This window comes from Tachysurus vachellii, chromosome 20, assembly GCF_030014155.1.
Source record: "Tachysurus vachellii isolate PV-2020 chromosome 20, HZAU_Pvac_v1, whole genome shotgun sequence".
NCBI lineage: Eukaryota > Metazoa > Chordata > Actinopteri > Siluriformes > Bagridae > Tachysurus > Tachysurus vachellii.
Genome location: NC_083479.1, coordinates 1 through 14,366, shown reverse-complemented (window position 1 = coordinate 14,366; position 14,366 = coordinate 1).

The window sequence follows — 14,366 nt, the reverse complement described above, 5'->3', positions numbered from 1 at the left end:
CATTCAAGATCACTGTGGTGTCTAGAAATTGGATAGCGCAATGATCAGTGTTGTATTTTATTGTAACGTTAGGGTGATGTGTGTTAGTGATTTCTATAAATTGGACAAACTGTGTTCTGCCATGCTGCCAGACTCCAAATATATCATCCAAATACCTGTAATAGATGAACGATGTTTCCCAATCTACCATGTATATATTTGTGTAGGCCAGTGCAGATTTTTTACCCATTGCCATGCCCTGAATTTGTAAATAAAACTGTGAATCGAATTCAAAGTCATTTAAGGTTAAACTGATTTCTAAAAGTTGCATGATGTATTTATCCGGTCTAGATGAATCTGGATTATTCTTGAGTATTTTTTTAACTGCTTTCAATCCCAAATCCGTGGATATGTTTGTGTATAAACTGTTAATGTCGATTGTGAATAGAAAGGCATTATGTGGAACCTTAATCTTTTTTAACTTCTCTACAAAGTCGTAGGTATCCCTAATGTAGCTGTTATGATGTTGTGATAACGAATTTAGAAAACTGTCCAAATATTGTGCTATGTGATATGATTCACTGCCACAGTCTGATACTATTGGTCGCCCCCTGGGGATCTCACCCGGTACTGTCCATGCATCTGGAGAGGTATGACTTTTTGGTAATAAATAACTCTAGGTTTTGGAACATCTGGACCCACTAGATAATATTTTTGTCTAGAATTGATGAATCTATCTTGGTGTAGGCTATTGAGAATGTCCTGTATTCTAAGTTTTGTTTCTTTTTGCAGTGAGTGTGTTAGCGGAATAGAATGATCCGTGTTACTTAATTGCCTTTTAGCTTCAAACATGTATTGGGACTTGTCCAAGATAACTATCCCTGAGCCTTTATCTGCTGGTTTTATGACTATGTTTTTGTTTGTTCTAAGTGAATGAATTGCTCTTCTCTGTGTTGGTGATAAGTGATCTGCTCTTATTGAATGCCTCCCAAATTGGTTCAATCCAGTCACCTTTGAAAAAAGGACCCAGGAGCCTCTATTACTCAGATGTTTTCCTTTCATCGTAATTAATAATGAGCAAGTCATGTTGTGTGCAAAATATTTCTTACCTTGTTCTTTGTTGAGGACATTCTTCCACAAAACTCAACTTCAAAAACTGTTGGGTCCTGGGGCAAGGCAATGTCCATGAGTTGGTACTCCATAAACTCCTTACTTACTTGGTCCTGTTCCTTTGGATCATAAAAAAGGAAGGCGATCCTGAAATCTTAAAAAGAGCACATGTGTACAAGACTGATTACAAATACAGTGAGACAGATTTATTTTGTGATAATGACCACGAAACTTAAAAATATATAATCAGTATGTGAAAACCCTTGTCTGTCTAGAAAGTATAGGGCATCTTCAACCCCACACTCAGCTCTCAGCTGCACATCAATAAATCTTGCATGCTTCAGGAGAGGATCTTTCAACGGGAGTTTATCCATGGAATACTCCACAGTTCCGACCAAAAAGGCCGGTGCTGCCTGCTGCAATTATTGAGCCTTCTGTGATGTGACCTCTCCAGCCACAAGCAGCCTGTTGAGCGTAGCTCTGGTGGTGAACCCCACATTGAGTTTTTCTCCCATCAGTGAGACAGAAAACAGAGAAAGCTAGTCAAATCCATCTTATAGGATATCTCTGGGTTATACAAGTTTATATACAAATTTGTTGTGCTCAAAGAAAACTCAACTTTACAGAATAAAATTTAAATAGAAAGTAGATAAATAGTAGATGTAAAATAAAAATAAGGATTAATTCTAAAAAGTGACAAGTGTGCCATTTATGAGAGTGAAGATGGTTGAGTAGAGTTCAGCATCCTGATAGCTTGAGGATAGAAGCTGTCTCTGAATCTACTGTTTCTACTGGTCTTATATCTTCTATCAGATGGCAGAAGGGTGAATATATTGCTACTGGGATACCATACTTTTTAAAAATTTGTATCCATTTTCCATCATCAGAAAGACCACTCAAGCCATAGAAAAGGTGTATTTGTTGTCAATAAGCATACAGGTTTATCTCCCTATGTGACTTCAAAGCATTACCTGGCAGTTGGTGCAGTGGGACCTTGAAGGGGATGTCATGGACTTCTCCTCGTAGTGCTGCTGGTGTCATGAACCTCAAACTTATAGTTTCTTGATTAAGGGTGCTTTCACACCTGCTTTGTTTAGTTCGGTTGAATCGTACCAGAGTTCGATTGCTCATTTGGTGCGGTTCGTTTGGGCAGGTGAGAATGCAGCAATCGAACTCTGGTGCGCACCAAAAGCGGACCAAACAAGCGGACCGAGACCTCCTTGAAGAGGTGGTCTCGGTACGCTTTCAAACGAACTCTGGAGCGGTTCGTTTGTGGTGAGAACACGATCCGAGATCGAACAGACCTAACTGCAAAAAGTATTGCGCATTTTGGACTAAACCAGCTGCCGTAGTCAGCGGCGCTGTGCTTTATGGGATGAGGAAGTGCTTGTTGACAGTTTCTATTGGCAGTATTAGCGCAACAATGGCAGGTCGCTGACAGACCTGGAGTTGCGATGAGGTGCGAAGCATCATAGAAATTTGGTCTGATGAACATATTAGATCACAACTTTCAAAAACTCACAAGAACAGTGCAGTTTTTTCTCTTTATTTAGCAAACAGCTCAGGGACGGGGTTTCATAGGTCTGTGGAGCAGTGCCGGGTTAAGGTGAAAAATCCGCCAGCAGTACATCCAAGTGCGGGATGCACTTAATAAAACAGGCAGCTCGGGTAAAGAGAAACACAGAGAAAGAGAAAGTTCCCCTGGTACGATGACCTGGACAAAATACTTGTGGACAAAACAAGTATTGTCCCAAGGTAATTTACGATTAGGTAATTTACGATTACCTAAGAATAATAGTCAACTTTATAATTGTTAATATTCTGAAATAAGACGAAACAGCCTGCATATGCGACCTCCAGATGGATGAAGCCTTCCATTTGAGGAACGGTTATTCTTATCGTTTCACACACACACATTGTTTGCACTGTGCATTGAAATATATATTTTAATCTGCATTAAAATGACCCTAGGGTGGGAGACTGCCCATTCCTGGAGCCAAAGCTCAAAAAAGAAAGAAAAGGTCTTGCAAAGCTGATGATGAAATCCAGTCATATATGATGGACAACAAAAGGATGCTGACAGATTTGCAAAGAGCTGAAGAAAGCCAAGTGGCTCAAGAGGCTGCCGATTTTGAGAGAATACTTAAGGCACAACAGGAAGCCGAGGAGAGAAGATTCCAGGTGATGCAGGCACAGCAACAGGCCACTAACCAACTGTTTCTCCAACTAATGGGCACTCTGGCAAGTGCGTTAAATCCTGGTCAGCCTCATTCTCATGCTTAGGCAATCAGAATCTCCATCCACCCAAGATGAACATCCTAGCACTTCATCCATTATACATAGTGCAATGTATATGTATACATTATACTACTACAACGTGTAGTGTTTTTTTTAATGTAGGAAAGGCTTTGTCTTTAATGTTCTGGGGTTAGGGTTGGGATTAGGGTTGGGGTTAGGATTAGGGTTGGGGTAGGGGTTAGGGTTAGGGTGTGTGGTCAAAACGAAAATGCACACGTGCAAATGCACATTTTTGCTCATTTTTTGCTCTAGAGCTCTGAAATTTGGTATATATACTAATTTGGGGCGGTGAGTCGATTGCAGATGGTTAGGGTTAGGGATAACGGGTTAGGGATAAATGCGAAAGTGGGTTAGGGTTAGGGTCAGGGTTAGGGTTAGGTTTTTGAAAGTATACAATGACTCCCCCCATCACAGGGTCTTAACCTGCGCGGTTTGAATAGGGAGTCAAGGGAAAGGCACGGGCCGACGCATGTTATTGCACAGCTATCGCTCTGTCAGAACTTTGTTTTGGTTGAGACCCCACTGGGTTTTTGAGATAACAAGGGAGGTGAGCCACCGGAATGAGTGGGTCAATCTCCAATGTCAGCAAGTTTTAAGGTTTTTAAGTTCAGGTATGTTTACATTTATTTATTTATTTATTGTTTATTTATTTATTTATTTAAAAAAACATTTTAGAATTATTGGCCTATTTAAGGGTTAGGGTTAGGGTTAGGGTAGGGTTAGGGTTAGGGTTAGGTTTTTGAAAGTATACAATGACTCCCCCCATCACAGGGTCTTAACCTGCGCGGTTTGAATAGGGAGACAAGGGAAAGGCACGGGCCGACGCATGTTATTGCACAGCTATCGCTCTGTCAGAACTTTGTTTTGGTTGAGACCCCACTGGGTTTTTGAGATAACAAGGGAGGTGAGCCACAGGAATGAGTGGGTCAATCTCCAATGTCAGCAAGTTTTAAGGTTTTTAGTTCAGGTATGTTTACATTTATTTATTTATTTTTTTATTTTATTAATATATTTATTTAAAAAAACATTTTAGAATTATTGGCCTATTTAAGGAATTAAAAACAAACATTTTATGAATTTTAGGACACATCATCAGCAGTGCACCTCAGATTCACCGGGCGTTTCGGCCTTTGATCACTGTACACCCTCCTCTGAGGGTTAGGGTTAGGGTTTGGGGTTAGGGTTAGGGCTAGGGTTAGGTTTTGAAAAAGCTATTTCTTAACAAAATATCCGAATGGATTTTTGGTGCACGGGCACAACCAAGAATCTCTTTCCCCCCATTTGTTTTAATCAGATATTTTATGTATTTATTTGTTAATTTGTTTATTGATTTAATTATTTATTTATTTTACAGGTCTCCAAGATCCCCTATTTTTTGGATGGAGTGAAATCAGTGTTTTACTGCATTAAGGTAAGTATTGAAGGAAGACCGGTCTACAGGTAAGTATTTTATAGAAATTAGGATAATTTGGGGTGAGAGAGAGGGGGGAGAAAAGAAGAAGCAAAATAGAGGAAAAAGACGGGTGAGGGAAAGGGAAGGGGAAAAGGAAAGAGCTAAGAAAGTAAAGGTTAAGTTTAAGGAACGGAAAGGGGTGTGGGGGTGTCAAAAGAACGGTTGGAAAGGTAGGGTTGGGTATTGGGTTAAGGTTAGGGCAAAGGTTTGGGTAAGAGGATAGGGCAAGGGCTAAGGTTAGGTTTGGGTACTGGGTTAAGGTTAGGGTTAGGGTTGGGGTAAGGGCATAGGGTAAGGGTAAAGGTTAAGGTTAGGGTTGGGTTTAGGTTAAGGTTAGGGCAAAAGTTGGGGTAAGAGGATAAGGGCAGAGGTTAAGGTTAGGGTTAGGGTTAGGGTTGGGGTAAGGGGATAGGGTGAGGATAAGGGCAGAGGTTAAGGTTAGGTGTTAGTTTGAGGTACAGGTTGAAATAGAAAAGTAAGATTGGGGTAAGGACAGAGATTGAGGTCAGGAATGATAGATAACAGTAGATTATTATAATAGCTACAGTACTAGAAAAAGATTTCAAACAAGAGTATGGAGCAATAAGTGCTAAAAGAAGTGCTAAAAGATAAATAATCAAAAAAAAGGGTAAGTGCTAAAAAATAGTAATCACCACAAAACCACACACCAAAAGAAATTTAAAGATTCTATATCCATAACTCTGTTTTTTTGTCTTTTTTATTTATATAAAATTAATAAACAATAACACTAATCATAATAATGATAATAATAATATAAATAATAATAATAATAATAAATAATAATGAATGATAATGATGACAATGAAATGATCTTCAACCAGAAAGGGATCCTGGAGACCTGTGCCATACAGAATTATGATGATGAAAACCGTAAATTCGAACCTTCAAGAATGAGATGTACATATTGTAACTTTGGTGACCTTGCATTTGGGTGTACTCACCTTTCTACATTGTGTCTCATGAAAATCCATGTTTTTGAGTTCGTAGGTTCTATGTTCTTAAATTGGTTTTTATTAAGGTTGTTGTCTGAAGTTATGTACATCTATTGCAATTGTGTTGTTAAGGGTCTAGTTGCTCTACCCAGTAATCAAATATTGCCTGTGCTGTGTCGGTTGTCCAGCATATGCCATCCTTTTCTACTTTAAAGAGATCTTGACTCTCGGCAAGTAATGGATTTTCATGAGACGCAATGTATTCATTGAGCACCTCCAGATTCTGCTGTTCCTGATCAGGCAAAGACCACGAATATGGAACCAGTGCTGTGTGAACTGTGGCATTGGGAAACGCTGTGTAGGCCGCCTTCCACAGGCCCTGTAGTTGTTTTATGGCTGTCTTGTATGGTAGTTGGTGTCTGTTGTGAATACCTGCAGCTAATGCTACCTGCTGTGTGTGTGGATGTGGTGAAAGTTTCCGCAAGACTTTGGTGAGATGTAAGAAATTAGCCTCCGGAAAGCTGTCTATCTGTATATTTGTGTTCTTGATTGAGGGGATACGGTTTAGATTACCATCCCCTATAAACACTATGGGTTTGTGTATTGAAATGGACCAGTCTGATGCTTTTCTATTTGTATTGATGTGTCTGTACAGAGTGTCCCTGAGCGGGACCCTATCTAAAGGCTCTTCGTCTGAGGAGTCGGAGGACACTCTGGATGGCTTAGCCACTGCAAGAGGCTTAGATTGGAGGGAGGATTCAGAACGGGTTCCAGGTGGAGAAGATTTCTCTTCACGTCGCCCCCTCATCCTCATCCCCTTCTGCCTAGCAGTGGTTTCAGCCGTGTCCCCGTCATTCTCCCCAGACGTAGTAACGGTTCTAGAATGAAAAGTGTGATCAGAGTTATTATTATTAGGGTTGTTTGGTGACATTACTGTAGAAGGTGATGATGTAGAAGAAAGAGAAGGTGATATAGAGTGTGCGGTATTGTGTCGAGGTGGTTTTTTGTGGACTTGGGCCTGTGGAGTAGCGGCCTTTTGGAGTGGAGTGGCATGTGAGGGGCCCGCCGTGTCCAAAGATTGGGACTGTCTGTCTAAAATGATTTGTTTGCAAGCGGTCAAATTGCTATCAATTAATTTTTGTTTATACCTATTTCGGGCCCACTTCACTGCCACTTGCCACTCCAAATCCCCAAAGTTGGTAATCTGTGCTAAAAGATTATTGATAACTGTTGTGTAATGTTCTCGTAAAATGACCATGTTATTGTACATCCAGTCCGTTGTGTTGTGTAGGATTTTCTCAGTTGTGGTGTTATTGGGTGAAGATGGCTTGATAAACTGTGTGAGTTTTTTGACTTGTCTGACCATGCCTGTCGGAAAGGTGACTGTGTCTAGTGAGTTTTTGACTGTTTCTATGTGGTGTTGTGCCTGTATCAATTTGAAATATGTTTTTGTAAGAGCTTTATCTAGTGTGACCTTACTGTTGTATGATGTGGCTGTCTGCATGGTGTGTGATGTGGATGTCTGTACGTGTTCCCCATCTCCAGTTGGACGTTGGTCTCTTAAAACCGAAAATCTGTTCTGCAATTGAATCATAGTTATAAAAACCAAAGAGGAAGAAACACAGTAAAAATTAAGATTAACAAACCAGAAAATAAAATTGTTATCGCCCAACTTACTCAACTGGGAGACTTTGTTGGGTTTAAACAAACAAACAGGTTTAGGCAGAAGGGCCTAGGTGTGGATGTGATCAATGAGTCCCTCAAGCCAAATTGTATTCCAGGTGCCGTTTGGGAAGGAAGAAGAAGAAGGTGGTTCCCCTTGGCTCTTCTCAGAAGCAGATGGGTGAAAGTCCAGCTTTTTTTTACCTTCTAGATGGTGGTTTCCTTTTTCTCCCAGTGTCCTGGTTGGCTTGGTATTTTTTATTTGTTTTCTTGTGTTGTTGCCGTGTTCTTCCTCCCTCCGTGAGGTTTAAAAATAACAAACTTTATTGGAGTTCATTTAAAAGACTTAATGCAGAAAAGAAATTTCAAGTAAAAAGAGGTTCCTTTAAAATCCTAACGTTTCGCAAATAAAATGCTTCCTCAGAGGACTGTCAACTGGAGTGGGGAGTTGAGCTGCCTTTTATATCTGTATGTGAATGGGTGTGGCTTCCCTAATGTGTGACATCATCCTGTAAGGTGAGTGTTGATTGGTTGTATTTTTAACCTCACAGGAACAGCTTCCTCTGGAGCTTTACTTTTCCCTCCAAAAGGGGGAGTATGACTTGGCAGTTTCTGGTTGGTCATTGAGCTTAGAGTCTGCCATTTTATTTTTCAAAATAAGAGTCACCATTTGTTACTGTTACTGAATTTAGCTGTCTTGTGAATCTTGTTGTTAATTTATTAGAGTAGGGGAGGAAAGAGAAACAGAAGGCTCTGGCAAGGTTAGGTTTTAGAAGGGCTGTTTCTTGAAAAAATTATCCAATTGGATTTTTGGTGCACGGGCACAACCAAGAATCTCCTTCCCCCCTATTTGTTTTAATCAGATATTTTATTTATTTATTAATTTGTTTATTGATTGATTGATTTATTTATTTATTTTACAGGTCTCCAAGATCCCCTATTTTTTGGATGGAGTGAAATCGGAGTTGTACTGCAATAAGGTAAGTATGGAAGGAGGACCGGTCTACAGGTAAGTATTTTGTAGAAACTAGGAACTTTGGGTGAGAGAGGGGAGAGAAGAAAGGGTAGAGAAGAAGAGGCAAAATAGAGGAAAAGGAGGGGTGGGGGAAAGGGAAGGGGAAAGGAAAGAGCTAAGAAAGTAAAGATAAGTTTAGAGAACGGAAAAGGGTGTGGGGGCCAAAAGACCAGTCAGAAAGGTAGGGTTAGGTATGGGGTTAAGGTTAGGGCAAAGGTTTGGGTAAGAGGATAGGGCAAGGACTAAGGGTTAGGTTTGGGTACTGGGTTAAGGTTAGGGTTAGGGTTAGGGTAAGGGCATGGGGTAAGGGTAAAGGTTAAGGTTAGGGTTGGGTTTAGGTTAAGGTTAGGGCAGAAGTTTGGGTAAGAGGATAAGGGCAGAGGTTAAGGTTAGGGTTGGGTGTTGGGTTAAGGTTAGGGTCCGGGTCGGGGTAAGGGGATGGGGTGAGGATAAGGGCCGAGGTTAAGGTTAGGTGTTGGTTTGAGGTACAGGTTGAAGTAGAAAAGTAAGATTGGGGTAAGAGCAGGTTGAGGTCAGGAATGATAGATAACAGTAGATTATTATAATAGCTACAGTACTAGAAAAAGATTTCAAACAAGAGCATGGAGCAATAAGTGCTAAAAGAAGTGCTAAAGGATAAGTGATCAAAAAAAAGGTAAGTGCTAAAAATAGTAATCACCACAAATCCACACACCAAAAGAAATTTAAGGATTCTATATCCATGACTCTGTTTTTTGTCTTTTTTATTTATATAAACAATAATAATAATAATAAATAATAATATAAATAAGAATAATAATAATGACAATGAAATGATTTTCAACCAGAAAGGGATCCTGGAGACCTGTACCCTACAGAATAATGATGAAAACCGTAAAATTGAAACCTTCAAGAATGAGATGTACCTATTGTAACTTTGGTGACCTTGCATTTGGGTGTACTCACCTTTCTACATTGCGTCTCATGAAAATCCATGTTTTATGAGTTCTTATGTTCTTCAAAATAGGTTTTTGTTAAGGTTGTTGTCTGAAGTTATGTGCATCTATTGCAATTGTGTTGTTACGGATCTAGTTGCTCTACCCAGTAGTCAAATATTGCCTGTGCTGTGTCGGTTGTCCAGCATATGCCATCCTGTTCTACTTTAAAGAGATCCTGGCTCTCAGCCATTAATGGATTTTCATGAGACGCAATGTATTCATTGAGCACCTCCAGATTCTGCTGCTCCTGATCAGGCAAAGACCACGAATATGGAACCAATGCTGTGTGAACTGTGGCATTGGGGAACGCTGTGTAGGCCGCCTTCCACAGGCCCTGCAGTTGTTTTATGGCTGTCTTGTATGGTAGTTGGTGTCTGTTATGAATACCTGCAGCTAATGCTACCTGCTGTGTGTGTGGATGTGGTGAAAGTTTCCGTAAGACTTTGGTGAGATGTAAGAAATTAGCCTCCGGAAAGCTGTCTATCTGTATATTTGTGTTCTTGATTGAGGGGATACGGTTTAGATTACCGTCCCCTATAAACACTATGGGTTTGTGTATTGAAATGGACCAGTCTGATGCTTTTCTATTTGTGTTGATGTGTCTGTACAGAGTGTCCCTGAGCGGGACCCTATCTAAGAGCTCTTCATCTGAGGAGTCGGAGGACACTCTGGATGGCTTAGCCACTGCAAGAGGCTTAGATTGGAGGGAGGATTCAGAACGGGTTCCAGGTGGAGAAGATTTCTCTTCACGTCGCCCCCTCATCCTCATCCCCTTCTGCCTAGCAGTGGTTTCAGCCGTGTCCCCGTCATTCTCCCCAGACGTAGTAACGGTTCTAGAATGAAAAGTGTGATCAGAGTTATTATTATTAGGGTTGTTTGGTGACATTACTGTAGAAGGTGATGATGTAGAAGAAAGAGAAGGTGATATAGAGTGTGCGGTATTGTGTCGAGGTGGTTTTTTGTGGACTTGGGCCTGTGGAGTAGCGGCCTTTTGGAGTGGAGTGGCATGTGAGGGGCCCGCCGTGTCCAAAGATTGGGACTGTCTGTCTAAAATGATTTGTTTGCAAGCGGTCAAATTGCTATCAATTAATTTTTGTTTATACCTATTTCGGGCCCACTTCACTGCCACTTGCCACTCCAAATCCCCAAAGTTGGTAATCTGTGCTAAAAGATTATTGATAACTGTTGTGTAATGTTCTCGTAAAATGACCATGTTATTGTACATCCAGTCCGTTGTGTTGTGTAGGATTTTCTCAGTTGTGGTGTTATTGGGTGAAGATGGCTTGATAAACTGTGTGAGTTTTTTGACTTGTCTGACCATGCCTGTCGGAAAGGTGACTGTGTCTAGTGAGTTTTTGACTGTTTCTATGTGGTGTTGTGCCTGTATCAATTTGAAATATGTTTTTGTAAGAGCTTTATCTAGTGTGACCTTACTGTTGTATGATGTGGCTGTCTGCATGGTGTGTGATGTGGATGTCTGTACGTGTTCCCCATCTCCAGTTGGACGTTGGTCTCTTAAAACCGAAAATCTGTTCTGCAATTGAATCATAGTTATAAAAACCAAAGAGGAAGAAACACAGTAAAAATTAAGATTAACAAACCAGAAAATAAAATTGTTATCGCCCAACTTACTCAACTGGGAGACTTTGTTGGGTTTAAACAAACAAACAGGTTTAGGCAGAAGGGCCTAGGTGTGGATGTGATCAATGAGTCCCTCAAGCCAAATTGTATTCCAGGTGCCGTTTGGGAAGGAAGAAGAAGAAGGTGGTTCCCCTTGGCTCTTCTCAGAAGCAGATGGGTGAAAGTCCAGCTTTTTTTTACCTTCTAGATGGTGGTTTCCTTTTTCTCCCAGTGTCCTGGTTGGCTTGGTATTTTTTATTTGTTTTCTTGTGTTGTTGCCGTGTTCTTCCTCCCTCCGTGAGGTTTAAAAATAACAAACTTTATTGGAGTTCATTTAAAAGACTTAATGCAGAAAAGAAATTTCAAGTAAAAAGAGGTTCCTTTAAAATCCTAACGTTTCGCAAATAAAATGCTTCCTCAGAGGACTGTCAACTGGAGTGGGGAGTTGAGCTGCCTTTTATATCTGTATGTGAATGGGTGTGGCTTCCCTAATGTGTGACATCATCCTGTAAGGTGAGTGTTGATTGGTTGTATTTTTAACCTCACAGGAACAGCTTCCTCTGGAGCTTTACTTTTCCCTCCAAAAGGGGGAGTATGACTTGGCAGTTTCTGGTTGGTCATTGAGCTTAGAGTCTGCCATTTTATTTTTCAAAATAAGAGTCACCATTTGTTACTGTTACTGAATTTAGCTGTCTTGTGAATCTTGTTGTTAATTTATTAGAGTAGGGGAGGAAAGAGAAACAGAAGGCTCTGGCAAGGTTAGGTTTTAGAAGGGCTGTTTCTTGAAAAAATTATCCAATTGGATTTTTGGTGCACGGGCACAACCAAGAATCTCCTTCCCCCCTATTTGTTTTAATCAGATATTTTATTTATTTATTAATTTGTTTATTGATTGATTGATTTATTTATTTATTTTACAGGTCTCCAAGATCCCCTATTTTTTGGATGGAGTGAAATCGGAGTTGTACTGCAATAAGGTAAGTATGGAAGGAGGACCGGTCTACAGGTAAGTATTTTGTAGAAACTAGGAACTTTGGGTGAGAGAGGGGAGAGAAGAAAGGGTAGAGAAGAAGAGGCAAAATAGAGGAAAAGGAGGGGTGGGGGAAAGGGAAGGGGAAAGGAAAGAGCTAAGAAAGTAAAGATAAGTTTAGAGAACGGAAAAGGGTGTGGGGGCCAAAAGACCAGTCAGAAAGGTAGGGTTAGGTATGGGGTTAAGGTTAGGGCAAAGGTTTGGGTAAGAGGATAGGGCAAGGACTAAGGGTTAGGTTTGGGTACTGGGTTAAGGTTAGGGTTAGGGTTAGGGTAAGGGCATGGGGTAAGGGTAAAGGTTAAGGTTAGGGTTGGGTTTAGGTTAAGGTTAGGGCAGAAGTTTGGGTAAGAGGATAAGGGCAGAGGTTAAGGTTAGGGTTGGGTGTTGGGTTAGGGTTAGGGTTAGGGTTAGGGGTTAGGGTTAGGGTTAGGGTTAGGGGTTAGGGTTAGGGTTAGGGTTAGGTTTTGAAAAAGCTATTTCTTAACAAGATATCCGAATGGATTTTTGGTGCACGGGCACAACCAAGAATCTCTTTCCCCCTATTTGTTTTAATCAGATATTTTATGTCTTTATTTGTTAATTTGTTTATTGATTTAATTATTTATTTATTTTACAGGTCTCCAAGATCCCCTATTTTTTGGATGGAGTGAAATCGGTGTTTTACTGCATTAAGGTAAGTATTGAAGGAAGACCGGTCTACAGGTAAGTATTTTATAGAAATTAGGATAATTTGGGGTGAGAGAGGGGGGAGAAAAGAAGAAGCAAAATAGAGGAAAAAGACGGGTGGGGGAAAGGGAAGGGGAAAAGGAAAGAGCTAAGAAAGTAAAGGTTAAGTTTAGGGAACGGAAAGGGGTGTGGGGGTGTCAAAAGAACGGTTGGAAAGGTAGGGTTGGGTATTGGGTTAAGGTTAGGGCAAAGGTTTGGGTAAGAGGATAGGGCAAGGGCTAAGGTTAGGTTTGGGTACTGGGTTAAGGTTAGGGTTAGGGTTGGGGTAAGGGCATAGGGTAAGGGTAAAGGTTAAGGTTAGGGTTGGGTTTAGGTTAAGGTTAGGGCAAAAGTTGGGGTAAGAGGATAAGGGCAGAGGTTAAGGTTAGGGTTAGGGTTAGGGTTAGGGTTTTGAAAGCATACAATGACTCCCCCCATCACAGGGTCTTAACCTGCGCGGTTTGAATAGGGAGACAAGGAAAAGGCACGGGCCGACGCATGTTATTGCACAGCTATCGCTCCGTCAGAAGTTTTGTTTTATTTAAGACCACACTGGGTTTTATGAGATGTTCGAGCACAGGAGAGGTGAGCCACCAAGTTGAGTGGGTCAATCTCCTATATTGAAAAGTTTTCTTTAGAGTTTTTTTGTAAAAAAATTTTTTTTCCAAACAAGGTTGTTTACGCATTTTTTATTTATTTTTATTTATTTATTTATTTAAAAAGAACTGCTGGTTTATATAGGAGTACTTGACTAAATTTCAGGACACATCATCAGTAGTGCACCTCAAATTCATCGGGTGTTTCGGCCTTTAGTCACTAGACACCCTCCTCTGAGGCGGCCAGCCGCAGGTCGATCAAGCCTCGGCCTGTGTCCCAAGTCCAATCCGGAAGTAGCTAAAGCTAAAGCTAAATAACTAATCTATATTGAATGAGTCAGTTTAAGCTATTTACCTATTAACCTATTTTAACGATTCCATTTATCTATTTCATGTTACATACTTATCTACCATTTACCCCTGAAGGATGAGAGTCTCTTCTAAGAAAGATTCTATAATAGGAAAGAATCCAAAATAAATAGGAGCCCCTAAAAGGAGGGATTCCCCTTCTCATTTTAGCCATCGCCAATCTTGGTTGTTTTTTGTTACCATTACAATTTTGCTAGTATCATTACTTGAGCAGCCTTTCTGTTTTTCCAATATAAGAAAAGTTCTAAAATAAGAAAGAACCTAAAGTAGGAAAGGGCCCCCTCAAAAAAGGGATTCTCCTTCCCACTTTAGCCATTGCCAATCTTGGTTAGGTCGTCCAAAAATAAGAGAGTCTCTAAGAGAGCTTCCAAAAAGGAGGGATTCCCTTTCCTACCTCAGCTATCGCCAATCTTTGGTCATTATGTCTCGTTGCCATAATAATTTTGCTAGCATTGTCCGTCTAAAATAAGAAGGTTTCTAAAATAAGAAAGAACCTAAAGTAAGAAGGAGCCTCTAAAAAGGAGTGATTCCCCTTCCCACTTTAGTCATTGCCAATCATAACCTGAGCTACTTTCTCGGCTGACATGTATTTTAAAAAA